Source organism: Lathyrus oleraceus, chromosome 7 (genome assembly GCF_024323335.1).
Source record: "Lathyrus oleraceus cultivar Zhongwan6 chromosome 7, CAAS_Psat_ZW6_1.0, whole genome shotgun sequence".
NCBI classification, from domain to species: domain Eukaryota; kingdom Viridiplantae; phylum Streptophyta; class Magnoliopsida; order Fabales; family Fabaceae; genus Lathyrus; species Lathyrus oleraceus.
This window is the reverse complement of record NC_066585.1, coordinates 436,229,655-436,250,430: the sequence shown is the minus strand read 5'-3', so window position 1 is coordinate 436,250,430 and position 20,776 is coordinate 436,229,655. Positions and strand designations below refer to the sequence as shown.

Sequence of the window (20,776 nt, the reverse complement as noted above, 5' to 3'; positions counted from 1 at the left end):
TTGGTTTGATCTCACCTTGTGAGATGCAAGTCCCTTTGATTACTAACCTTTGTTGTGTTGTAGGTCAATTGATGTAATGAATCCACTTGAGTGCTTGCACTTGTGACTTGCATTGTGTAGATATTGGAAAGTTACACTGTTGACTGTTGGTTTTTCTGTCTGAGATACTAACTGGTTAGCTTTTGTACAGGTACATTAGTCGCTTGCTAGCTAGCTTGAGCTTTGCTTTGGAGTGTGGTTGATACACCACTGAGGTTGTTTAGCCTTCTTACTCCATGTAGTCTGGAAGTCCTGTCACTTTTTTGGCAGGCATTTGGCTGAAGTCCTCCTTAAGAGGCAATGTTTGTGTTTGTTTACATTTGTGCCAAAGACCTCCAAGTGAGGCATGTTACTTGATAAGACCTCCAAATGAGGCAATTGACAGATAGAAGGGATTAGCAATCAATCCCCTGTTATTCAGTGAGTCGTTCATTATGCTCGCACTATGTGCTGATGCTCTTGAACATAACCCAAGATCTTTGTATAGAGTCAGTCAAGTGGAATAGGGTCCCTCTTTCTGGATCCCCACGCTTTCTTTGATTTGAGCTCACCCAGGCCAGGGTTAAGAGCATGAGGTCTAATCCTCATTTCCATATTTGATCAGCTTCACCCTAACTCTCAATGTTAGTGGTTAAGAGCTTCAGCATACCCCTACAGTTTTGGCTTGTTTGTCGAGGTTGATATGACCCCTCTTGACTAAAGCCCAACCATTTGTCTAAGCCTCTTGGTTGTATATAGTGTGTGATGCTTGATCATTTGTGATTGGTGTTTATTTGCTGTTTGAACTGACTTGCTTCTTGTGTGAGTTAGGTTCTGATTAGAGACCTCAACCTAGGGATATCGTTTGCATGACAACTATTAGGCTCGAGTTAGTCTCCCTTTTAGTTTGTTGTTTCCCTGGTCTCTGGTTAGGAGAGAGTTTCTCCCCTGTTAAGGGGAACTACGTCACTCTGATTCTCATACCAGATGAGATACGTAGGCAGGAGATCGAGCGAGATCTCTCCGGGCACCCTTTTCTTTTTTTGACGTCTCAGCGTCTCTTTGACCTTTTTGTTTCTTTTGACGTCTCAGCGTATCTTTGTGTTTTTGTGACAACTATTAGGCTCGAGTCTTAGTCTCCCTATTAGTTTGTTGTCTCCTTTCCCCTGTTAAGGGGAACTACGTCGCCCTGATTCTCATACCAGATGAGATACGTAGGCAGGAGATCATGCGAGATCTCTCCGGGCAACCTTTTTCTTTTGTGTGTGTGTGTTTTGCTTGCCAACTATTAGGTTCGAGTTCCAGACTCCCTATTAGTTTGTTTGTTCAACCTTTCTGTTCTTCTGACGTCTCAGCGTCTCTTTGTGTTTGTGTGACGACTATTAGGTTCGAGTTCCAGACTCCCTATTAGTTTGCCAATCTGATAACCTTTTGCTTTGGTGTTCGCTGGTTAGCATGTGCTATTATTTGGAGTCGGATGTAAGACCATGTATTGGCATTCTGTTTCCTTGTGGGTTTGTTTGGAGTCGGATATAAGTCCATGTATTGGCATTCTGTTTCCTTGTTTTTGGTGTTTGTTTGGAGTCGGATGTAAGTCCATGGATTGACATTCTGTTTCCTTTTTGAGTGTTTCTTTTGACATCTCAGCGTCTCTTTTCGGTGTTTTTGTTTCGGCGTGCGTTAGCCGAGCTACGAGTGCTCTGATTCTTACTCTGGATAGAGAAGATACGTAGGCATAGGATGCGATATCCTAGCGAGCATGTTTCCTATTTCCCCGAACTACGTCGACTCTGATGTTTGTTTCTGACAAACTACGTAAGCCCAGGATGCGACATCCTGCCGAGTCCCCTTCCTCCGTCTCCTTCACCTGTTCTATTATTCCAGTGTGTGTGCATTTTTTGAGCAATTTATTAGCAACCTTTTCCTATTCTTTTGAGCGTGGATCCCGTCGAGTACGACAGACGTAAGGGGTGCTAATACCTTCCCCTTGCGTAACCGACTCCCGTACCTTGTAATCTCTGGTCGTAAGACCGTTCCTTTCCCATTTCTTAGGTTAGTCCTGCGCTCCCTTTCCGTCATAGGATGAATAGCGTCGGTGGCGGCTCTGTAAACATGTTTTTTTCCGCCGGTTGTTTTTCGCGTTGCGACACCTCCTGTAGGAGTTAACCCTATAGGATAAAAGTGAGTCTTCAAAAAGAAGACTGACATGGATGGTAAGGTACATACCTATAAGGCAAGACTGGTTGCAAAAGGATATAAACAAATCCATGGGGTTGACTATGATGAAACCTTTTCACCAGTTGTAATGCTTAAATCTGTTCGAATTTTACTTGCTATCGCTGCATATCATGATTATGAAATATGGCAGATGGATGTCAAAACTGCTTTCCTTAATGGGAATCTTCTTGAGCATGTGTACATGACACAGCCTGAAGGATTTGACATACCAGAAGAAGCCCAAAAGATATGTAAGTTACAAAGATCAATCTATGGATTGAAGCAAGCTTCCAGAAGCTGGAATCTTCATTTTGATGAAACATTAAAATAATATGGATTCATCAAGAACGAAGATGAGCCTTGTGTCTACAAGAAGGTTAATGGGAGCATGATCATTTCCCTGGTATTATATATAGATGACATATTACTCATTGGAAACGATGTCCCTACCCTACAACAAGTAAAGTCTTGGTTGGGGAAATGCTTTTCTATGAAGGACCTAGGTGAAGCAGCCTATATATTAGGAATCAGAATGTATAGAGATAGATCATAAAAACTGCTTGGCCTAAGTCAGAGTACGTACGTAGACAAAGTGTTGAGACGCTTTAATATGCATGATTCCAAGAAAGGATTCATACCTATGCCACATGGCCTGTGTCTATCAAAAACACAATCCCCTTCAACTAAGGAAGAAAGGGATCGCGTGAATAAGATTCCATATGCATCTGCAATAGGATCTATCATGTATGCCATGTTATGTACTCGACCAGATGTCTCGTATGCTTTAAGTGCAACGAGTAGGTACCAATCTGATCCTGGTGATGCTCATTGGGTAGCTGTCAAGAATATCCTTAGGTATTTGAGAAGGACTAAGGACTCATTCTTGATATATGGAGGTCAGGAAGAGCTGGATGTAATTGGATACACCGATGCTAGCTTCTAGACAGATAAGGATGACTTTAGATCGCAATCTGGTTATGTGTTTTGCTTAAACGGTGGCGCTGTGAGTTGGAAAAGTTCAAAGGAAGATATAGTTGCTGATTCTACAACCGAGGCCGAGTATATTGCTGCCTCAAGTGCAGCAAAGGAAGTTGTTTGGATCAAAAAGTTCATTAGTGAACTTGGCATAGTTCCTAGCATTGTGGATCCCATTGGTCTCTATTGTGATAACAATGGTGCTATCGCACAAGCGAAGGAACCTAGATCTCACCAACGATCCAAACACATACTTAAGCGTTATCACCTCATTCGAGAGATAATAGATAGAGGAGATGTGAAAATATGCAGAGTACCTACACTTGACAATATTGCTGACCCATTGACAAAGCCTCTAACGTAGCAGAAGCATGATGGTCATACTAGATCTATGGGCATTAGGGGTATGCCTGATTGGCTCTAGTGCTAGTGGGTTATTGTTGGTGTAAGCCCTAGAGGCCAATACTTTTGGTACTTGTATCGAATTATTTATTAATAATAAAAGGCTTTTTCTTTATTATGTTTGTCTAATAAAGTCCCTAGAATAGATAGTCCGTTTAATGTATCAAGTGTGACTTAATCATGAGATGACATTAAACATAAGGACACTATTCTTAAAGTATCCATAGTCGAGCTTTATTATGAAGTGGGATAACATTAAAGCATTAAGACTATTATGTATGTAGACTGATGATCACATCTCATGAATCATGGATAAGGAGTTATCAAGTCTTAAACATAGGTATGAATATTAAGAATAATATTTATACTGGATTGACCCACTATGAGAATACTATATAGAATATTATGCAAAGTGTCATAAGTTATTCTCATGGTGATAATGGTGTATACCACCCTTCGACCTGAAACCACTATGGATCCTAGATGTAGAGTCGAGTGCCTTATTGATGATCAAACATTGTCCGTAACTGGATGACCATAAAGACAATTGATGGGTACTCCACGAAGCATGCTAAGGGACATGAGTGACCTAGATGAAATTTGCCCATCCTGCGTAACAGGATAAATGTCTATGGGTCAAATATTGAACTGGACAAGGATGAGACGGCCTATGCTTTGTGTTCAATATAGGTATAAGGGCAAAAGGATAATTGTACACATAAGTATTATCACAAAAGGATTTGTCAGATCACATGACATTTTCGTGTCTTGGGTAGCAGTGATATGTTGCTAGATATCGCTTACTGTTTATTATGTTAAATACGTGATTTAATATAATTGTCAATGCCGCGAAAACCTACAGGGTCACACACAAAAGGACGGATTGATGAGAGATAGAGTAACTAAGGAATACCGTAATGTACGGTGCCCTTAAGTGAATTATAGAACATCGTAAGGTACGATGTACTTAAGTAGAATACGAAATATGGTAAGGTACCACGCGCTTAAGTGATTTTGGCATATTATAAGATATGGGCCACATACACTTGAGTGGGCTTTTTAGCTTGCAGCCCACACAAGTGGTTCTATAAATAGAACCCTTGTGTAGAAGCATTTGTGCAGTTGCAATTTTGTTTCTCTCTCTCTCTCTCTCTCTCTCTCTCACTCAATGCCTTCATTCATAGCAGCTAGCACTGAGATTGAAGGAATCCGTTCATGTGGACTGAGTAGAGGCGTTGTCATCGTTCAACATTCATGATCGCTCCGTAGATCTGCATCAAAGGTTACAATCGCCACAAGAGGTAACGATTCTATCACTGATCATATCCATTCGTAAGGATCACTAAAGGAGAAATTTTAAATTCCGCTGCATTTTGGATCGGTCTTCTCCTTCATAAAGATCCCTAACATTTAAAGTAGAAGATTGTGCATGCTTGGCATAATCTGCATAGGAAAGGAAGATCCGAGCTAGGTCCACGCAATTGTGTAGCTTTGGAAGCTTACACTACTTGGGTGAAGAAGACAGCTTTGGAGTTGAAGATGCCTTATCCTTGTAAAAGACCTATGTCTATGGTTGTGGTTAAGCCATTAACTCTCCCTAACCAAGATGTAGAGGAGTTGGAAGACGCGCTCTCCAAGATGAAGAGAGAGAAAGGTATGTGGGAAGAGCGTGATCGCGACTTTATGAGTCGATTGGGGTACTAACTGCAAGTGCACAGTTCTATCGCGTAGTTTTAAAAGATATCGATCCCACAGGGACTTATGAATCGATATACCGTTTTCTAAGGTTACTTCGTAAAGCTAAGGCGGATGATACTTTGATTGTTTGGGGGAAAAGTTAAAACTAAAGTAAGATCTAGGTTAAATATCAATTAAGCGGATATCGGTATGTAGTTCGTCGTAATTAGGGAATCAAGTCTTCGTTGGTTTCTTAGTTTTAAAATAAATCTTTTCAGTGGACACCATTGATTAAAAGTCTTCTCTCAAACTCTCGCTCTGTTGAATAGACCATGACTTTAAATTAACGTAGTTGTCACTTATTAGTTAAGTCCAAAATCACTTTTTGAAAACAATAGAATCTATAGAAACTCTTTTTAAGAAAATACTAATCGTTTAAACACCCTCGTCTCAAACTCTCGCTCTGTTGACTTAGATTATATAATTAAATTCAAATGCTTAACTCTCGTCCTCACATTTAACTTTTAAAAATACTTTTTGAAAGAGATTAGAATTTAATTAACTCTAAAAATTGCTTTCGCCCTGATCTAGAATTAATGTCCAATTTACACTGTCCAGTTAAAAACTCAAACTTTCGTTCTATTGATTTTAACTTCTTTAGTCTTTTACTCTCGTACAAAAACCTAGGTATTAAACCTGTAAATTGAGACCATAAAAAGAGTGATTTTATTTTTAAACGTAATTAAACCAACTTAGTTTTGATTCCTTCATTCCGCTTACTTTACATACCGATACCTAAATAAATTAGCCGGACATGCTAAACAGATCTAAACAATCATCATGCTTAAATAAATCCATCTCAGGCAAACAATATAAATAAACAATAATGCAGGGCATATATAAATTCAAACAATAATTAAAGAACCTGAATAATTAATGGCAATCTTGAACACTCCACCACAGACCGGTTGGATTTGTTCTTGAATTCTTCAATCGGACAGGAAAATAAAAAGTGAAGGAATAAAAATCTAGGATCTAACGTAAGGTTAGATCCAGTAAAAGATACACAATAGTTTCCGGTGTAGAAACTATTGTGTGAAAAATTAATTAAGTGCTGAAAGATTGACTGGAAAAGAAAATAAAAATTGCAAATAAAGTAAAAACTGTAAAAAAGGTAATGCTGTAAAGTATGCTTGCACGGCCGGAAAAGAAAAAAGAACGAAGAAGAGAGACTTAGGGTTGGAAGGAAGTGACTATTTATACTAGTCCACTTTGTAACGGTTTCCAAAGCTTTCCGTGTAAAATCCTCACGTTCCAAGAGTCAAACGAAATAATAGGCTTCAACGTGCCTCTGTTGCGTTTCTGAAGCCAAAAATATAGGAGAATGGTGTGACGTCCGTCACACCATGTGTTACGCTCGTAATACAAAGCAGCAGGGCGTGACGCTCGTCACACCTTATGTGGCGCTCGTCACAGGCTCAGCGCTCATGGCTTGTAGTTTTGGGCTGGGCTTTAGTGAAATTGCTTCTCTTCATTCCTTTTTGCACCTCCTTTTCTTCCTTTTTCACTTATGCTTCAAATAAGCTACCTGAGATAAATAGAAGGAAAAATACCCAGTAGTATCGAATAAAATGAAAAAAATTGAAGCGAATAATAATATAATTTAATTAAATCGAGTCCTAGAATGTGATATTATTTCATGTTATCAAACTCCCCCATACTTAGACCTTTGCTTGTCCTCAAGCAAGATACAGTATAGAAATCGTTTAAAAATAAGCCAGATGAAATTTCAAAACACACATCAATTCGTACCAGGTTGCAAGTAAACCTTGTTTAGAAATAACCTGAGTCTAATCTTGACATCAAGAACTACCGTTACAACATCCGGTAACCTTACCTCATGCAAACCAGTTCGAGTCATGCTATTATAACCAGCCTAGTTCTTTTTCTCTTATTTCACCCGTTTTCATTCTAGCGAAATCACATTAAGCCCTTTATCGTTTCACGCACATAGTGGAGTGAATGGTTAGTGATTCTGATCCCCTTTTTAGCTTGAAGCTCTGGTACATTAGTCGGATAACTTCGTTTCTCGGTCCATTGCAAATTGCGGGGGATCGGGCCGTAGTCCGCCCTACCAATTCAGCACCAGATACCTACTGAACCAACTCATAATGGATCTTTTGTATTATGTTTTTGTATGATCTGCAACCTTTAGATTAAATGATCTGGTGAGGATCACCTAACTTAGTTAGTGCATTTCCTGATATATATATATATATATATATATATATATATATATATATATATATATATATATATATATATATATATATATATATATATATATATATATATATATATATATATATATATATATATATATATATTTTATTTTGGGAATCATTCACTTATATTCATTGGCCCTCCACGTAGTTTGCTATTAAGATGGTGCTGACTTCTTGTATAAACTACTCGGGGTTACTATAAAGTTAAAAGTCCAGGGACTTGTATAACAGGTACCTTTCTGATCTAACATGTTGAGATTTGTTTAGAGCGTTGGTATGGTAATAATTTTGTCTTGATTTCACTCAAGTTTGATAAAATAAGCAACCTTTATATTTATTGATTGTGTTAAATTTTTGTTTTGGCTCAAGAAAATTGAGGGGAATAGATAATGGAAATTTTTCACACTAGGGACTTAATTTAGAATATATATATATATATATATATATATATATATATATATATATATATATATACATATATATATATATATATATATATATATATATATATATATATATATATATATTTTAAAGATAAGAAAGGGAAATAACAATGAAAAGGGAAAGATAACATACTTGAAAAAGGGAAGATTCAAAGAACAAGGTTTTCCCCCCCCAACACTTAAATGAAACATTGTCCCCAATGTTTCAAAGAAAATAAAAGAAATAGAAAAAGAAAAGGAAACTAAAATCAATGCTGCCTGCCGCCTCTGGTTCTTGGACCTGGTGATCGTTGACGTACTTCTAAGTCGTCAAACCTGCTGAGCAACTCAGCGAACCGCTGATCGGTTATTGCATTCCTCGCTTCCTGCTGTTGTTGCATCTGGCGCATCATCTGCATCACTTCGAGATTCTGCGCTTGCATACCATCGATAGCATCCATGATGTCGTCGTTGGTTGCTGGCCTTCTTCGTCGACGACGTCGTGAGGATGGACCAGCTGCATTATCGGAAGGGTTGAGCGGGACTGATTGTTGTGCAGGAACCTGATCACCTTGCTCCATTTCTGCAAACTCGTCTGGAGGCGGGTTTGCTTGTGTAGGCTCGGTAGCTTCGGGAGCATTCAGATCATAGATGTGGCGGTTGGGATTGGTGACATCTGTTAGGGCAATGTTGGGTAAAACAACACTTGGGACTTCCTGGTTGTTCACCATAAGGTAATACCCTCCACCTACCCTGTTTTTGATTAGGCGGCTGGACCGACAGTAGCTTATATCCATAAATAGGGGTGGGAGAGATTGTAAATTCTGAAGTCGATCCCCAAGATTTAAGCCAAGTGCTATGGTGGTGATTAATCCACCGATTACAAAAGGTTGACGGCCTCTAGCACATAGGGCGCGGATATGATGAAATAGGAAGGAGGCAGCGTTTACCTGTGTATCTGCTGCAAAGACGCAGTGGAGGAAAAATAATTCCTTGGCGTTGACTTTGTTGTTGTTCGGTCGACCAAAAATAGTGTTTTGCAGGATGCGGATGAAGTACCGGATGGTTGGGTTATGTATATGCGAAGCAAGTAATACATCCCAGTTGTTGGTTTCCACACCGAAAATTTTTCTAAAGAGGTCGAAGGCGTTTATATGCCACTGAGAGTTCGGAGGTATCCTAGGGTGGACTTGACCTTCTACAGGGAATTGTAGCATGGTGCTCAATTGGTTTTGGGATAGGGAGTACTCGGTGTTGAACATGCGGAAGGTTGTGGTACCGGTTAAGTACTCGTCTTCACCGGTAGGAGTGTTGTACGAATAAGAACTTAAAAATTCTAAGGTGAGAGCGGGGTAGGTAGGTTGATTATGAGTGCAAAGAAAGGTTAAATCAGCGAGGCGGAGCATCCATTCTATACCTTGAAGTAATCCTAATTCTTGTAAACAATTTAAATCAGGATACCTGGTGGATTGGACGCCTCGCTGTTTGAAACGCTCAAACTGCTCCCTTTGATAATTTTCATCTTCGGATCGGAAAATGATATTTCCGAAATCTTGGTTTCCCGCCATACCGATAAGTGGTTTGAAAGAGGTAATAAGGGGAGAAGGGAAATGAAATTGATTTTATAGAATGGTTTGTGGTGTATGAAGAAAGGTATGGTGGGTATTTATAGGAAAAGATTTGGAAGTTGGAAAGGGAGTTGTTGAAAAGTAAATAAATGTGGGTAAATGTGAATAAATGGGGAAGGTAAAAAGTGGGTGGTGTAACGGTCGTGTCTCCAACGGTTAGTAACGTTCACATAGTCTGCAGGTGTCACGCTCGTGACAGGGGTGTTACGGGCGTCACAGGCACTTGGTGTGACGACTGTAATGGATTGTGTGACGCTCGTCACACAGTCATTCTTGCAACGTACTTTGTTTTTATCATTATATTTTATTGTTGTTATTTTGTTATGCATATGTTTATTTTATTTTGCTACTGTGATACTTTTAAATTGCCTTGCATTATTGAGAGCATTATTGATAGATATTGCATAAGTCATAATAAAGTAAAATAAATCAATAGCTTCATAAAATAATCATAATGTAACATTGGAAGACAAAAGCAAACATGCGAAAGAAAAACAAATACTAAAATAATTTGAAACAAAATTAATGAATAACCTAAACTAAAACTAAGTAACTAAGAAAAACAACTTCTATCCATCTGCATGATCTCTGGCCGAAGGGGCAAAGGAGTTAACACGGTTTAGCAACTCGTGGAACTGATTTGTCATACTGTTCATGTATCCCAGAAATTCTTGTCCCATGTTAGCTAACTCTTCTTTGAGGGCGTCCTGTTCTGACATCAAAGCCTGAATGGTGGTGCTATAATTTGCTCCGAGCATATGATGTCTAAGATCGGGTATTGCCGATTCTTCGGTCGAGACAGGTTGAGGAGGAGGATTAATATCATAATAACCAGATGGTGTCTGAGGGTCAGATTCAGCATAAGGGATCTGGTCGTCACAAATCTCATAGTCCTGGATGGATTCAGTAGATCTAGCAGGAGAGGGTATTCCGTTCAGGTTGTAGAGCCAGTTATTGCGGTTATGAACACTAGTCCTTGGACTAGGCAAGGTGAATAGGCAAAGAACTTGGTTGTTAGTTATAAGCTCAAACTCTTCAGACCCTAGGTTTGCTATAAACATAGTGTTGAAGAGGAAGGGTATACTTATAGTCGCAATGCCACAGAAAGGGCTTAGGTCAAGCATAGGTTGACGTAATCCGATAGCATTACCAATCATGGTTATCAAGCCGCCTATTTGAATTGGTGCTCGTTCATCTTGGATAAGGCGGTCAAAATTTGCCAACATAAAAGTGGCACCGTTTACTGGACGGTTCTGGGAAGCACAAAATATGATGAAGAGTTCATCACGTGAAACTGAGGTACTGTTTGACTTCTTCCCAAATAAGGTGTGGGCCAGGATCTTATGGAAATAACGAAAGGTCGGGTTATGTATGTTTCCAGAAAGAAACTCATGTTCCTCGGGATCGTCATTTCCAGTCAAGCTTCCCCAAAAGTGTTCGAGTTCTCTATATTCAAAAAGTTCTTCTTGGCTCACTGTGAATGTATCAAAAGAGGTAGGGAAACCTAAAAGGTTGGTAAAGTCTTGAATGTTAAATTGATACTCCATGTTGAACATTCTGAACTGGATGAAACCTCTGTTTATTCCTTTTCCATGGCTGGGTAGATAGATCAGAGAACTAAGGAATTCTAGAGTCAGTCTCCGGTAAGTGACGAATTGTCTACGGATAGGAGTGGTTTCCCACCCTATTTGACTTAGCAAATATAAGACACTCTCTCTTAGTCCAAGGGCAGTCATTGCCCAATCATCAGCATACAAACTAGGTAGCATCTCTCTCTCTGCTAGTTCCTCAAACTTTTGTTTCTGAGCTTTCCCTCTGAATTTGATACCCATACGATCAATTTGTCCCATCAGGTTAGTGTTAGCTAGAGAAAAGAAAAACAAGAGTTTTAGTCAGGATTTGGCCAAATGCCGAAAGGAGAAAAGAATAAAAATTTTATAAGTTAAAATAAATTAAGAATGAATACTAAATAAAATTTAGAAGAATAATTAAAGAAGAAATAAAAATAAAGATAAAGAATATTTGTGGGTTGTCTCCCACTAAGCGCTTTGTTTAATGTCGCAAGCTCGACATAAACTCTATCAAATATAATCTATAAAATTTGGGGGCACTACGTCTAAGTGCAGGACTTGTGAATCTTCAATGTTCTTTGCATGATGATAATGTTTTAGACGCTGCCCGTTTACGATAAACGGTTCAATGGATTTTCCTTTAATTTCCACCGCTCCACTGGGAAAAACATTGGTGACTTAGAAAGGACCTGACCATCTAGATCGTAGTTTTCCCGTGAATAACTTTAGCCTAGAGTTAAATAACAGGACTGTATCGCCTTGTTTGAAGATTTTCCTCGATATGCGCTTGTCATGCCATTGTTTTGTTCTTTTTTTGTAGATTCTGGCATTTTCGTAAGCGTCTCGTCTGAGTTCCTCTAATTCGTTTATATCAAGGACTCGCTTTTCACCGGCGGCCTTATAGTTTAAATTTATATTTTTAATAGGCCAGTAGGCCTTATGTTCTAATTCTACCGGGAGGTGGCAGGATTTTCCATAAATAAGCTTAAATGGGGTTGTCCCTATGGGAGTTTTGTAAGCGGTTCGATACGCCCATAAAGCTTCTAGTAGTTTCAATGACCAGTCTTTCCTTGAGGTGGCGACTGTTTTTTCTAATATTCGTTTGATTTCTCTGTTAGACACTTCCACTTGCCTACTGGTTTGAGGGTGGTAAGGTGTCGCTACTCTATGCCTTACGCCATACTTAAACAGTAGTTTTTCGAGTACCTTAGATATGAAATGCGATCCACCATCACTGACTACTATTCTTGGGACACCAAATCTTGGAAATATTATATTCTTAAAGAGTCTAGTTACTACTCGTGTGTCGTTTGTTGGAGAAGCTATAGCTTCAATCCATTTTGATACGTAGTCAACTGCTACGAGTATGTACTTGTTACCGAAAGAAGGTGGAAAAGGTCCCATGAAATCTATCCCCCACACGTCGAAAATCTCTACTTCCAAAATGCCCTTTTGTGGCATCTCGTCACGTCTAGATATGTTTCCTATGCGTTGACATCTATCACATTTCTTGATAGCCGCATGCACATCCTTCCATATGTTTGGCCAATAAAGACCGGCTTGTAGGATTTTGGAGCAGGTCTTGGATGTACTTGCATGTCCACCATAAGGAGCGGAGTGACAGTGTTGAATTATATTTTCTACCTCTTCTTCAGGTATACACCGACGGAAAATACCATCGGGGCCTCTTTTGAAAAGTAAAGGGTCATCCCAGTAATAGTGTTTTATGTCATAGAAGAATCGTTTCTTTTGCTGGTAGGATAAAGTAGGTGGAACTATTCCGGTAGCTAAATAATTGACGAGATCAGCGTACCATGGTGTAACACATATAGCTAAGGTGGTTTCTACCTGTTTATCAGCTTTATTTTCTTCCAAAGTAGCTATAAGTTTATCGTACGAGAAATCATCGTTGATCGATGTTCTTTCCGGTTCCAGGTTTTCAAGTCTAGAGAGGTGATCTGCTACTATGTTTTCAGTTCCTTTTTTATCTTTGATTTCCAGATCGAACTCTTGTAGCAACAAGATCCACCTTAGGAGTCTAAGTTTAGCATCCTTTTTTGTTAAGAGGTACTTGATCACAGTGTGGTCGGTGTAAACGATTATTTTAGCTCCCACCAAGTAAGAACGAAACTTATCTAGTGCAAACACCACTGCTAAGAGTTCTTTCTCGGTTGTGGCGTAATTCATTTGTGCTTCATCTAGAGTTCTACTTGCGTAATATATGACGTGAAGCTTTTTATCCTTTCGTTGTCCTAAAACAGCGCCCACGGCGTAATCACTGGCATCACACATTATTTCGAATGGTTCATTCCAATTTGGTGTCTGCATTATGGGTGCGGAGATCAATGCTTGTTTAAGCGTTTGGAATGCTTCTAAACATTTGTTGTCGAAGATGAATTCAGCATCCTTCATCAATAGTCCGGTTAAAGGTTTAGTTATTTTAGAGAAGTCTTTAATGAATCGTCGGTAAAAACCGGCATGTCCTAAGAAGCTTCGTACTTCTCTCACAGTTTTCGGAGGTTGAAGGTTTTCGATTACCTCTATTTTGGCTTTGTCTACTTCAATTCCTCTATTTGAGATGATGTGTCCTAAAACAATTCCTTCTTGTACCATAAAGTGACATTTTTCCCAATTAAGTACTAGGTTTACTTTTACACATCGTTCTAGAACTCTTTCTAGGTTTTCAAGACATTCTTCAAAGCTTTGTCCGCATACGGAAAAGTCGTCCATAAATACTTCCATGATATTTTCGAGAAAATCGGCGAATATCGCCATCATGCACCTTTGGAAGGTTGCAGGAGCATTGCACAAGCCAAACGGCATTCGTCTATAAGCGAAGGTGCCAAAAGGACACGTGAATGTTGTCTTTTCTTGGTCATCAGGATGAATTGGTATTTGAAAGAAGCCTGAGTAACCGTCTAGATAGCAGAAATGAGAATGTTTTGCTAATCGTTCTAACATCTGGTCAATGAATGGTAAAGGGAAATGATCTTTTCGGGTTGCTTTGTTTAGTTTCCTATAGTCAATGCACATTCTCTATCCCGATTCGATTCGTTTGGTTATAGTTTCTCCTTTTTCATTTTCGATAACTGTTATACCTCCTTTCTTTGGTACTACGTGTACAGGACTAACCCATTTGCTATCAGATATAGGATATATGATACCTGCCTCTAATAACTTGGTTACTTCCTTCTTCACTACCTCACTCAGGATCGGGTTTAATCTCCTCTGATGTTCCCTAGAAGTTTTACAGTCTTCTTCTAGCATGATGCGGTGCATACAAATAGAAGGACTTATTCCTTTAAGATCGGTGATGTTGTACCCTAGTGCGGTTGGATATTTTCTTAAGATATGCAGGAGTTTTTTGGTTTCGAGTTTTCCTAGGTCTGCATTAACTATCACTGGTCGTTCAAGTTCTAAGTCTAGGAATTCATATCTCAGATTTTTGGGAAGTGTTTTCAGGTCTAGGGTTGGTTTCTTAAGGCATTGCGTAGGGTCCGGTGTTATTGCTAAACATTGGTTGAGTTTGTCTTCTACAAGATAGTCAGACAATTTGTCATTTTCTAACTCTGTTTCTTTTATGCATTCATCGATGATATCCATGAAGTAACATGTGTCTTCTATTGCAGGTGCTTTCAAAAATTGGGAAAGAATGAACTCAATTTTCTCTTCTCCTACTTCGAAAGTGAATCGTCCTCGTTTTACGTCTATGATTGCACCGGCGGTTGCTAAGAATGGTCTTCCCAATATAATGGGTGTAACTTCATCTTCTCTAATGTCCATAATTATAAAATCAATTGGAATGTAGAATTGACCTATGCGCACGGGAACGTTTTCAAGAATTTCTACAGGATATCTAACAGAACGATCTGCTAGTTGCACAGACATTTTAGTTGGTTTAATTCTCCCATTTCTAGTTTCTTGCATATGGATAAAGGCATAACACTAATACCGGCTCCTAAATCGCATAAGGCTTTATCTATGACAAATTTTCCTATGTGACAGGGTATAGAGAAACTACCTGGATCTTTAAGTTTAGGAGGCATATTCTGGATTATAGCGCTACATTCAGCAGTGAGTGTAACAGTTTCGCTATCTTCAAGTTTCCTTTTATTAGAAAGAATTTCTTTTAAGAACTTAGCATATGAGGGCATCTGCGTAATAGCTTCTATAAACGGAATTGTGACGTTTAATTGTTTCAGTAGGTCAACAAATTTTTTAAATTGGCCCGCATCTTTGGTTTTAATAAGCCTTTGAGGGTAAGGGATAGGTGGTTTATAAGGTGGTGGAGGTACATAAGGTTCTTTCTTTTCTACGGTTTCCTTATTACTCTCTTCCTTTTCCTTAGGTGTACTTTCTTCCTCAGTTGACTTTTTAGAGTTTTGGTTTTCAGTTCTTGGATCTACTGGTCCTTCCACTTCCGTTCCACTTCTTAGTATGATTGCATGAGCGTGGCTTTTCGGGTTAGGTTGGGGCTGTCCAGGAAATGTACCAGTTGGGGCAGCAGTAGGCGCTTGTTGTTGAGCTACTTGTGATATTTGTGTTTCCAGCATTTTGTTATGGGTAGCCAGGGCATCTACTTTACTTGCTAGTTGTTTGATTTGTTCGCTAGTGTGTATATTCTGGTTTAAGAAATCTTTATTGGTTTGCTGTTGAGAAGCTATGAAGTTCTCCATCATTATTTCCAAGTTGGATTTCCTAGGAACATTATTGTTAGGTGTAGATGGGGTCGGCTTTTGATATCCAGGAGGTATAGCTGGGGCTTGATTTGGAGCTTGTCCTGGTGCGTATAAAGCATTATTACTCTTATATGAAAAATTAGGATGATTCTTCCAGTTTGAGTTATAGGTAGTTGAGTAGGGATTTCCTTGAGCATAATTCACTTGCTCTGCTTGGGTTCCTGATAGGAGTTGACAATATGCAGGAGTGTGACCTTGGATTCCACAGACTTCGCAATTCTAAGTTGCGGCAACCACGGTGGTTGGAGGTGATACATTCAAACTTTCAATTTTCTGGGCAAGGGCTTCCACTTTTGCATTAACATGATCAAGGCTACTTATCTCGTACATGCCACTTTTCGTTTGAGGTTTCTCTACCATTGCTCGGTCGCTTCCCCACTGATAATGGTTTTGGGCCATGCTTTCGATAAGTTGATAAGCATCGGCATAAGGTTTATCCATAAGTGCACCACCTGCGACGGCGTCTATTGTTAACCTTGTGTTGTACAAGAGACCATTATAGAAGGTATGAATCACTAACCAGTCCTCTAAACCATGGTGTGGACAAAGTCTCATAATGTCTTTGTATCTTTCCCATGCTTCGAAAAGAGACTCGTTATCTTTCTGTTTAAATCCATTTATCTGGGCTCTCAACATAGCTGTTTTGCTCGGAGGAAAATATCGGGCAAGAAAGACTTTCTTCAACTCATTCCATGTTGTGACTGAGTTGGAAGGAAGAGACTGAAGCCATCTTCTAGCTTTATCTCTTAACGAGAAAGGAAAAAGACGAAGTCGAATTGCCTCTGAAGTGACACCATTAGCTTTAACAGTATCAGCGTATTGAACAAATACGGATAAATGAAGGTTTGGATCCTCGGTGGGATTTCCAGAGAATTGATTATGTTGCACTGCCTGTAGCAGCGAAGGCTTAAGTTCGAAGTTGTTTGCTTCGATTGCGGGTGGAGCAATACTCGAATGCGGCTCATCTTGCGATGGAGCGGCGTAATCTCGAAGAGCACGAGCTAGTTCTGCCATCTCGGGTATCGGTGAAGGAAGAAGATTTTTGAGATCAGGAATTTCGATAGGAGGGAGATTGTTTGCAGCACGATATTCCCGAATTCGTCGTAAGACTCGGAGATATAGTTCGATGTCGTTGATTCATAAGTAAAACGGCTCGCCTTGTGAGCGAGTGTGTGGCATACAAATCAACGAAAGAAGAAGAAATAAAAATTGCCTTAGTCTCTACAGCGTAACAGAAGAGTTACGATATCGACTAAATAAAAGTCCCCGGCAACGGCGCCAAAAACTTGATCGCGACTTTATGAGTCGATTGGGGTACTAACTGCAAGTGCATAGTTCTATCACGTAGTTTTAAAAGATATCGATCCCACAGGGACTTATGAATCGATATACCGTTTTCTAAGGTTACTTCGTAAAGCTAAGGCGGATGATACTTTGATTGTTTGGGGGAAAAGTTAAAACTAAAGTAAGATCTAGGTTAAATATCAATTAAGCGGATATCGGTATGTAGTTCGTCATAATTAGGGAATCAAGTATTCGTTGGTTTCTTGGTTTTAAAATAAATCTTTTCAGTGGACACCATTGATTAAAAGTCTTCTCTCAAACTCTCGCTCTGTTGAATAGACCATGACTTTAAATTAACGTAGCTGTCACTTATTAGTTAAGTCCAAAATCACTTTTTGAAAACAATAGAATCTATAGAAACTCTTTTTAAGAAAATACTAATCGTTTAAACACCCTCGTCTCAAACTCTCGCTCTGTTGACTTAGATTATATAATTAAATTCAAATGCTTAACTCTCGTCCTCACATTTAACTTTTAAAAATACTTTTTGAAAGAGATTAGAATTTAATTAACTCTAAAAATTGCTTTCGCCCTGATCTAGAATTAATGTCCAATTTACACTGTCCAGTTAAAAACTCAAACTTTCGTTCTATTGATTTTAACTTCTTTAGTCTTTTACTCTCGTACAAAAACCTAGGTATTAAACCTGTAAATTGAGACCATAAAAAGAGTGATTTTATTTTTAAACGTAATTAAACCAACTTAGTTTTGATTCCTTCATTCCGCTTACTTTACATACCGATACCTAAATAAATTAGCCGGACATGCTAAACAGATCTAAACAATCATCATGCTTAAATAAATCCATCTCAGGCAAACAATATAAATAAACAATAATGCAGGGCATATATAAATTCAAACAATAATTAAAGAACCTGAATAATTAATGGCAATCTTGAACACTCCACCACAGACCGGTTGGATTTGTTCTTGAATTCTTCAATCGGACAGGAAAATAAAAAGTGAAGGAATAAAAATCTAGGATCTAACGTAAGGTTAGATCCAGTAAAAGATACACAATAGTTTCCGGTGTAGAAACTATTGTGTGAAAAATTAATTAAGTGCTGAAAGATTGACTGGAAAAGAAAATAAAAATTGCAAATAAAGTAAAAACTGTAAAAAAGGTAATGCTGTAAAGTATGCTTGCACGGCCGGAAAAGAAAAAAGAACGAAGAAGAGAGACTTAGGGTTGGAAGGAAGTGACTATTTATACTAGTCCACTTTGTAACGGTTTCCAAAGCTTTCCGTGTAAAATCCTCACGTTCCAAGAGTCAAACGAAATAATAGGCTTCAACGTGCCTCTGTTGCATTTCTGAAGCCAAAAATATAGGAGAATGGTGTGACGTCCGTCACACCATGTGTTACGCTCGTAACACAAAGCAGCAGGGCGTGACGCTCGTCACACCTTGTGTGGCGCTCGTCACAGGCTCAGCGCTCATGGCTTGTAGTTTTGTGTTGGGCTTTAGTGAAATTGCTTCTCTTCATTCCTTTTTGCACCTCCTTTTCTTCCTTTTTCACTTATGCTTCAAATAAGCTACCTGAGATAAATAGAAGGAAAAATACCCAGTAGTATCGAATAAAATGAAATAAATTGAAGCGAATAATAATATAATTTAATTAAATCGAGTCCCAGAATGTGATATTATTTCATGTTATCAGAGCGTTTCCATGCTTTGAGCTAAATGCATGAGGAGTTGCAGCTTGAGTCTAAGGACCAAGACACACTTATTGAGCTACTCGAAGACCGAGTGGCAAAGATACAGAGAGAGCCGGAGGTTTCATCTTCCTCTAGCATGCCTCAGCCTTCCGTTGCTTGGAAGAAGATTGTTGATCAGCTTGTCCTCAAGAAGACTCAGATGAGGGCTTCTTTTGAGACCGAGATTCAACGCATTCGAAGGAAGTACGCGCCTACAGCCAGATCTTCTGATGTTGTTGTTATGGGTCCTTAGGATGACTAGTCTCTTTTTCTCTTGTATTTGGTTTCTGAAATTGTACTCAGTGTAATCCTTCCAATTATATAAATAAAAGAGAATTTTTGGTCATATCCAATTGTTGCAATTACTGTTATATATATATATATATATATATATATATATATATATATATATATATATATATATATATAATATATATATATATATATATATATATATATATATATATATATATATATATATATATATATATATATATATATATATATATATATATATTATATATATAATATATATATATATATATATATATATATATATAATATATATATATATATATATATATATATATATATATATATATATATATATATATATATATATATATATATATATTATATATATATTTGCAAATAATATAAAGTTCCTCGAAAATAAAAACAATCAAGCATTGTATTTCATGCATCATTTGCATAAACAGGTTTCTCTTTCGCCAGATGTCTCATTGGTGTTTCTTTTGTGCTTCAGCCAAGCTGACTCATCGGTATAAATACTCGCGCCAATTACTCTAGAATCATGGAACATCTTGAGCAAGAGAATAGAGACCTAAAAGAGGAGATCGCCCGCCTGACTGCCATGATGGAGTCAGTCTTAGTTGCTCAGAGCCAATCTTTTCCAACACCTACAACTCCTCCTCCTCAGAGGACTGTCATTTCAGAGGTGGCTAGCTCTACTGTTCCCGTAATTGCCGCTCATTTCGCGCCTACTATGCCTGCCGGATTCCCGTGGGGAATGCCGCCAAACTTCATGCTTGAAGGTTTTGCACCTACATTTGCTTCTATGCCGGCATCTAGCCCGGTCATGTCTGTGCCACCGCCTGTAGTGCATATCTTGCCTCGTGTGGAAGACACCATTTATCATTCTGAGCCATTTGAGGGCCCAGACGTATATGAGAAAATGGATGAAATGAAAGATCAATTTCTTAAGCTGCGCAAGGAGTTGAAAACGTTGAGAGGTAAGGACCTTTTTGGGAAGAGTGCTGCTAAATTATATTTGGTTCCGAATGTGAAGATTCCAATGAAGTTCAAAGTCCCTGACTTTGAAAAATACAAAGGGAACACATGTTCGCTCAGTCATTTGGTGATGTATGCCCGCAAGATGTCTACCCAAACAGACAACGATCAACTGTTAATCCACTACTTTCAAGACAGTCTGACCGACGTTGCGTTAAGATGGTATATGGGGTTGGATAGCGCAGGAATCTGCACTTTCAACGATTTGGGTGAAGCATTTGTTAAGAAGTACAAGTACAACGTTGATATGGCTCCCAACCGAGATCAGTTGAGATTGTTGTCTCAAAAGGATAAGGAAATGAGTATGCTCATAGATGGAGAGAACTCGCTGCTCAGATCAACCCTCCTTTAGAGGAAAAGGAGATGACCAAGATTTTCCTAAAGACCCTTAGCTCATTTTACTATGAGAAGATGATCGCCAGTGCTCCCAGTGACTTTACCGAAATGGTAAACATGGGGATGAGGCTAGAAGAAGGTGTCCGAGAAGGACG

At 38.7% G+C, this 20,776-nt stretch overlaps 1 non-coding gene and 1 pseudogene across 1 annotated transcript; one reads left to right on the top strand and one right to left on the bottom strand.

The window, feature by feature from the left end:
• LOC127104218 (uncharacterized) overlaps nucleotides 1-20,776 on the bottom strand; it is a 127,501-nt pseudogene that overhangs the window by 106,319 nt on the left and 406 nt on the right.
• Nucleotides 16,464-16,570, top strand: LOC127109922 (small nucleolar RNA R71). Its single transcript, XR_007797166.1, has one exon. It is a non-coding gene; the product is annotated as a small nucleolar RNA R71 (small nucleolar RNA).